This window comes from Equus asinus, chromosome 9 (genome assembly GCF_041296235.1).
Source record: "Equus asinus isolate D_3611 breed Donkey chromosome 9, EquAss-T2T_v2, whole genome shotgun sequence".
In the NCBI taxonomy this organism is placed as follows: domain Eukaryota; kingdom Metazoa; phylum Chordata; class Mammalia; order Perissodactyla; family Equidae; genus Equus; species Equus asinus.
The window spans coordinates 74481913-74490023 of record NC_091798.1 but is presented as its reverse complement, the minus strand read 5'-3'; the positions used below and the strand labels follow the sequence as shown (position 1 = coordinate 74490023).

Here is an 8111-nt window from a genome sequence, read left to right as displayed (position 1 = left end):
TAACAATTTTTCTTGTGCTTCCACATCCTTTTTCCTCTCCCCTTCCAGAATCCTCCAGATGCCTCATGATAAAACGCTGTTCCCTGGCCACACCAGGTCCCCTAAATCACCTTCCTTCTGGGCTTGCCCTGTTATATCTGCTCCATTCTTTTTAGTTCACTCATGTCTTCATCCAATGTACAGTTTTGTGTCTTTTGCTTTCAAGAATATCCCAATTTGAGGACATCACATCCTATCATGTACTATGCATGATAGGCCCTAAACACATAGTGGGTCCTCTTGTCTGAGTATTCATTCCATGGGTCTTATTAGTCAGAAAACCTGTTGGGAAGAAACTACATAATTCACATTATATTAGTACTATTTGGGGCTCCATGAGCAGTTTTGAATACCCAAAACTAAGAGTGTAAGTAGTGAGGGAACCAAGTGCCTGTCACCAAAAGAAGATAGCTGTCAATTTCAGCCATTTAGTCCTTTCTTGAAGGAGCTGGCTCTTATTTTCTTAAAAAGACTCAAACATGTTTTTAGGTTTTTGGGGTTTTTAAGAAAATGTAACAGTCTTATTTCTTCTTTTTTTTAAAATAGAGAAATCTATAGTTCAGGAGTTAGGGATGGGATCAATATTTGTAATGATTTTTTTAATTACCTTGTCAAGCCCAAACTGTCTATATCCTGGTTCCACAACTCCCCTTACATCCTTTTTACAGATATTCTAGTACAATTTTGCTGTCCAACATTAATAGGAGCCACCCTTGAGGGAGTTTTTTTTTTAAAAGCTTTTATTTTTTTCCTTTTTCTTCCCAAAGCCCCCCAGTACATAGTTGTATATTCTTAGTTGTGGGTCCTTCTAGTTGTGGCATGTGGGACGCTGCCTCAGCATGGCCTGATGAGCAGTGCCGTGTCCGCGCCCAGGATTCGAAGTGACAAAACTGGGCCGCCTGCAGCGGAGCGAGCAAACTTTACCACTTGGCCATGGGGCCAGCCCTGAGGGAGTCTTTTCATGGAGATTCTGAAAAAATCCTGGAATGCAGCAGTGTTGCCTAGTGACCTGTACTATGAGCCTTGGCCTTGATTCCTTTGTGAGAAGTTGCAGATGAAGTAGATGTCCAAAGGAAAACTCCAGAATTAGAATGACTATTAAAATTGCTGGCTAGAAGCCATCAGTACTCAAGAGTGGATACTACTACCTTTGGCAGGAAAGCAAATTGTTCTTTCTATCCACAGGTAGAAACTGGCACTCTGACAATGTGTGCCTTTCAATGGAGGATGCTTGAAGTGCCTTTCAAGGATGCTGCTTTGTTTTTCTGGCTCTACATGCAACCCATACAATTGATGGAATTTTCTATTAAACATGAAAGGGCTTAAGGAAATTTGTCTAATAGCAGAATAACCCACGGTAAAGGTAAATATCTATTTTTAATATTCAGTATTTTGATCATAATAAAATAGATTAAAAATGCTGGTGGGTGAAATATTCTAGTTTGGTAGCATGTGGATAATGCATAAATCCCTCAAAGTATAAAAACATTCAACTGGACATGACATAGTAAAATGGGGTAGCAGAGAGAAGAGGTTGAGATGCAGGCTTATAATAATAATAAGGTAGCATCCAATTAGATTGTGACTCTGTCATTTGTAGGTTGTTTGAAGTTGGGAAAATCTCTTAATTCTCTGTGCAGTGGTTCCTTATTGTAAGTTAGGGATAAGCAATAGTACCTGTCTCATCAGCCCGTTTTGAGAGTCAATATAAGGTGCTTAGAATAGCTCCTGGTATGTAGGAGGCGGTGGTGTGCTGGTAAATGATTAACAACTGGCTCTCCAGAAAAAAGTTCTGCTTTATAGTGTCTGCCAATTTCTGTAGTGTAAATCCTTCCACCATTAGGTGAATACTCTCGCGATGACATCACTGGATGCTCAGTTGGAAAGACAGAGGCACAACTGGCTTCCACTAGCCTCTGTGAGCCAGCTCCAACCTACTATCGATAGTAAGCATTGAATAAATTTCAATTGTGGTTATTTTTATATTAAAATAATGAAAGACACTTAGGGACTTTTACCTCATGAATCAGATATGCCATATATCATGATCTTCTATTTTGATGGCATATTTAGCTTATGATTTACCACATAAAAGTCCAATATGTAACATATATTTGCTGTAGTTTCCCTGGTGGGATTAGTTAGGGTCCCAACTTTAAATTCTGCATTTTCTGTTTATTAGTGTGCAAAACACCCCTTAATTTACATTACTATGTGTACCTAACATTTGCATCTCCCAGGTTCAGTGTGTTTACATTTTTGATTGTGATATTGTCTTCCCACAGAGTTTTACTTTTTATTTATGTTCTCATTGTCAGGCATCATCAATTTTGAAAAGAATAAAAAGAGAGAGAAATTAAAGGAGCAGCTTGTTAAGGTAATGCCTTCCAGATGAGGCAGCAACTGCCCACTTATTAGGCTGTGAGTTCTCAATAGGCTTTCCACGTCAAGCCTCCTTACAAGCATCTCTCTACCGACCTCAGACAATATAGAGCTCAGGCCTTCTTTTTTCTAAGACTGACTTTTAAGAGTGAAGTATCAGCATCTGTGACAAGTAATAGAGAAGGATGCTGAGAGCCTTGTCTTGCAGAGTTTCAGTAATTTTTTTAAGTCTAAAAATGCCACCTAATTAACATATCTGGTCAGAATAGGTATTTACATAAAGAGGGTTCAAAACATGCATAGAAAAATTTAACTTAGATGTTATAAAAGAAATTACCTTTATGCTGAAAATTGACAGCATATTATATTAATTAATAACAAAGCCTCCCACGCTAGAACTGTCCCAATTTTTCTTCAGAACAGTTAGAACAAATAATTTATCTAGAGTCTAAAATTGTAAATATGAAAATATATTACTGACACTTCTCTGGAGTTTAGATACACGCAGCTGGCTATGACGTTACCATCTTGGCTTGCCTCCTAGCTGGAACCAGGAGCTATATATCATTCAGGTTGGACTTTCATGATTTTAAAAAGAAATTTATAGTTCAATTAAGTAAAAAGAGTCTCATTAGTAGATTTTGGAGGATGGGGTAGGGGATTTTTGGAGAAGCAGGCCAGCCAGTGTGCTTTCATGAGTCATTCTTGCTTTATCCCCGAACCTAGAGGGGGTTGCTTTAGAGACATCTTTATCCAACTTAGGCGACAGGGGCTGGGGCACAGCTGTTACAAGTTTTGTTTTTCAGATCTTGCTAGTTGTATTAGCAGCAATTATAGAGCCTCTATTATGTGCCCAACACTAGTCAAAACTGCTCATCCCCACAACAACCCTTTCATTATTATTCCAAATTTACCAATGAGAAAATTGAGGTTAAAAAATGTTTATTAACTGGCCAAGGATTATGGTTACTAATGAGGAAACCTACTTTTCAAAATTCAATCTTTGCTTCCACAGCCCCCTTCCTTCCTCTGTATCACACTGCCTCCAGTAAGACATTGAAAAACAAGCCTTCTTTTAGAACTTGTTTTCAAGATTTTTAAGTTGTAGATTTTTCTTCTCAGAAAAAAATCTCATTAACTTGTTCCAGAAATAATGTCTGTTCTTTAAATTCTGTCATCGTTCTCTATCATTGCAGCTAAAAAAAAATTCTCTTGAAGAGTGAAGATGGAAGATTGGGAGTCACAAGAAGAGAAAAGATTTTGTGGACACTTGGGTTCCACAAAAAACAATTTATAAAGCCAAGATGTTTCATTTCCTTTAAATTAGTTACGACTTCAAAGGTATATGAAGGAAAAAATGTATTTGGTAGGTATTGGGACTATTTTTAGGATTGTTTCAATATTTGGAAAAACAAAAGACTTTGAAAACAATTAGTTACAAGTGAGAATCAGCTTTTCTATTTTGGAACGAGATCCCTTTGAAAAGCTCATATTGCTACAACACACTGATCCCTATTGTGTACTTCAGGGGTCAGTCAGCTCAAACAGCTGGCCCAAGGTAGCTACCATATTTCATAGAATCTAAGAAAGTAAAACAAAGCAACAGAATACTTGGCACAGCTTGATGAGAAACCGATGAATTTAATCCTCCTTTTTCTGTTGCTAAGAATTCATACCTTCATATCTTTTCCTGAACTGTTTTAAATGCAAACAGAAAAGCTATATCTGTTGTGGTATGTGTTGCATAATGGAACCATGGCCAAGTGAGTCTCTTCCTGGGGCGGGGCTGGGGAGTGCGGGTGGGTCACTGAATAAGGAGGATGAACAGAAAATCCTGGTTAGAGCATCCAAAAGAGATAAGCAAACAGATATCTCGGCAAGACCTTTCAGAGGCTGTTGTGAGCCAATGAGTGAGTGAGCAGTGGCATAGGGGTTAGCAGTGGGCAAACATCAAAAGGCCGTTTGACATCAAGTCCACTTTCATTGGTCATCCTCAGATGATTAGTTAAACTATTCAATGCTCTGCTCCTTTAGAAGGACCTTTTTTTGAAGCTGTGCCATAGCTCTCTATTTAATTCCGACTCTTTAGATAAACAAATTCAAAAAGCATTTTTGCAAGAGCCAAGACAAATTATGCATAGTAAGTACTATATAACAATGCAAAAGTTTCAAAGCTGAAAATGTAGAACAGAACACTATAGGATTTTTCCTGTTTTGATAAGTCAAACCAACCTTTTCCTTCAGAGTAAGGATTTATCAGGTCCTGGTCAAAAGTCCCTTGCAGCAATACGGATCTTCCTCCACATAAGAAAGGGCTATTGGTAAACTCATCGGAAGTTGAAAATATTGTAAGTGGATAACCAAGTGTATTAAATGCATCAAACCCTAGCCCTGACCCTACTGAACATCATAACTTAGCCTGGCCTACCTTAAACGTGCTCAGAACACTTACATTAGCCTAGAGTTGGACAAAGTCATCTAACGAAAAGCCTATTTTATAGTAAAGTGTGGAATATCTCACGTAATTTATGGCATCCCGGTACTGAAAGTGAAAAACAGAATGGTTGAGTTGGTACGGAATGGTAGTAAGGTGCCAGTTGTTTACTCTTGTGATGGCCTAGTTGACCGGGAGGTGCGACTTGCTCCCGCTGCCAAGCATCACGAGACAGTATTATTCTGGTACAGCTAGCCTGGGAAAAGATCAAAATTCAAAATTTGAAGTATAGTTTCTACTGACTGTGTATTGCTTTCACACCCTTGTAAAATAGCAAAATTCTAAGTTGAACCATTATCAGTTGGGGATCGTCATCCTTCTCCTGAGATGTAGCTTTAAATGCTCTTTGCAAATGCGGTGATTTTTATCAATGACAGTAGTTTAAAAACCCATATAATTTTGAACAGTTTTTCAGAGAGGCTTAAAATCCCAAAATGTGTAACCAAAAATTTCCTTCCTAATTAACAATGAATCTGATGGCAGGATAAATGAATATATCCTCAGATCTTTTTCTTTTCTTCTTTTTTAAAATCTCAGTATTCACACTTGCTGACTTTTTTTCCTCCTGGGTTTAGACCTCTGAACCCTAACTAATTTACAAGGATGAATTACAAATTTCTGAGAAGTTCATAGGAATTTCCTGAGTATAAATGTAAAATTTCCATCTTTTTCCAACAGTTTTAAAATGCAATTTTAAATTCAGTTTCGTTTGGTTCTATGTTGGGTCCATAGAATTAATGTGGAACTAAATTTCTTTCATTGCAAAATATCAAGAAAGTAGACATATAGAAAAATAAGTCATTCTGCATATCAAGTTAACTGATAAATAAAGTGCCAACCTTTCCAGCGATAGTAGCATTAGTCACTCAATTTATTTAGTTGAAATGTATTAAATAAATGTATATTCCCAACGGAGTCCTGAAATACCTGAGCTTAATTTAAGCCTGTCCATCTAACACTTCATTACCTAATGTCTAGCATTGCTGTCAATTTACTCTGTTTAAGTCTTGGTTTCCCAAGAAAATCCTGAGCTTCCTGAGGATAAGAACTTAGTTTTACAGTACTGTTGTACATTCATAGCACCTAACACTAAATCTTGGATATAGAATTTGTTTGGTAGTTATTTGTGGCTTGGTATGATTAGATCTTGAATTCCACACAGTATATTCCATACAGTGAATTGTATTTTCTACAGTATTTTGAATAGGATACATCTTCTACATCAAGCTTCTGCAAACTACAGGCCAAGACTGATCACTCCTGTTTTGGGAAACAAAATTTGACTGCAGCACAGGAATGCCCACTCATTTATGTATGTCTATGGCTGCTTTCACACTGCTATGGCAGAGCTGAGTAGTTGGAACAGAAACCCTACAGCCCACCAAGCCAAAGCATCTACTATCTGGCACTTACAGGATTATAGAATTGCCAACCTCTATTCTACATACTTGTCTTTGTTGGAAAATATAAATACTTAGAGTCTGAATCATTTAATTTTTTACCTTCCCTGGAAGTAAATTAGATGATAATACTTCCTGATGCTGTATATTTTAACCAAGATTTTCCACTAAGCATAAGTAGCAAAAGGAGAGAGAAAAAATAATAACGGAGTGTGTACCCTTTTTCTTGCCACAGCTACTATATTTCTGATTGGAGATAGAGAATAGATACATTAAAACACACCCTAAAAATGCAGTCTGGTTTCTTGCCAGGATAAACCTTCATTAAAGCCAAGATTCAGTTTAAATTAAAAGGTTGAAACAGTCACATTGTATTAGAGAAAATACACAGCTGCCTTAAAAAAGGATTGAATTGGCTGGTTGTAAGCTGCACTTTGAAGCTGCCAGTCTCCCTAAAGTGTATTCATAAAACACACTTACTATTGGTTGAAATAATGATTTACTTAATGACCTTAAAAACACAATTATTTCATTCTTATGTTGATTTTACAAGACAATGCACATGTTGAAAAAGTGGAGAGCAGCCCCTTACATTCTTTACTACTTTAAAATAAAATTATCATGCTGTGGAAAGTTAACAATACTCTTCTTTCTTTATTATTATTTTAGAAAGAAATACTGAACAGCTTCTATTTAATGCCATTTTAAAACCCAAGGAAAGTACCATTAAGCACTTAACATAAGCAATTATTTTATTTGAATACTTTTAAAAGCAATTAATGAGTTTGATTTTCATTGTGTATTGACTTATACCCATTATGTAGTGTCTTATATTTCCTTGATTTTTAAACTATGTTTTTAAATCTCTCACTGCTTGTCAGCAGATATTTAGATAGGGAAGTATATTTCCTTTGTACAATTGAGAAGACACAAGAAGATTTTTATATATTACAATAACTAGATAATTTACAAAGAATAACCCTAAGTTCAAAGAATTAAGAAACCATTTCATAATGTTCACCAAGAAATAACTGTGACATATGGTACATTTTCTATATGTTAGCACTAAGCATTATTTATAGATTGTTTTTGGTATAACAACATTTGAATGTAGGGAATAATATCCCCATTCTGCAGATAAGTTTCAAAGATGCTAAGTAATTTGCTCAAATTTATACCACTAGCCAGTTACAGAGCTGGACCATGTCTGTCTGATCAGGCAGTATTACTCACTTATTTCAGGGCCTCCTGCAGGGATAGAGTACAAAAGCGCCCTTTGCTACTGTCAGGAGAGATCACGCCCTGGGAGAGTTGGTGGGAGCAGGTGGTTGTAGTTTGAGTTCTCATCCTAGCAGTTAACTTTTACTGAGAATCTTCTATTTTCTGCAAGCTTAGTGTTTTACATTTATTTTATGCACTGATTTGCACAACTATTTGAAAAATGCACAGTTACTTACTCTTTCATAGATGAGGATCCTGAGACTTAAAAGTTAAGTATCTTGCTCAAGGTCGCACAACTATTATAATCAGTGCAGACGGCATTAACACCTACATCTCTCTGTTGCCAATCTTTTGTCCTGTAACCAATATGTCCTGTGACTTCCTGGAATTTAGTAAGATGAATTGGAAATCCTTAAATACCCTGTGGATGAGTTTTGAGTGAGACTTCAAATAATCTCAGTAGCATACAGAATCTGGATATTCATTTTTAGATGAACATGGGAGAAGAGTTAGCTGAATTCTCCTTTGGTGTATATGGAAGTAGGTAGAAAGAGATCATGCTAATTCTGAAAAAT

The 8111-nt window shown here is 36.6% G+C and overlaps 1 long non-coding RNA gene across 1 annotated transcript; it reads left to right on the top strand.

Annotated features, from left to right (window-relative positions):
* Positions 1 to 1880: 1880 nt before the first annotated feature.
* LOC139046204 (uncharacterized) lies at positions 1881 to 5829 on the top strand. The gene is made up of 3 exons (XR_011505932.1): positions 1881 to 1985; positions 2358 to 2416; positions 3618 to 5829. It is a non-coding gene; the product is annotated as an uncharacterized lncRNA (long non-coding RNA).
* The last annotated feature ends 2282 nt before the right edge of the window (positions 5830 to 8111 follow it).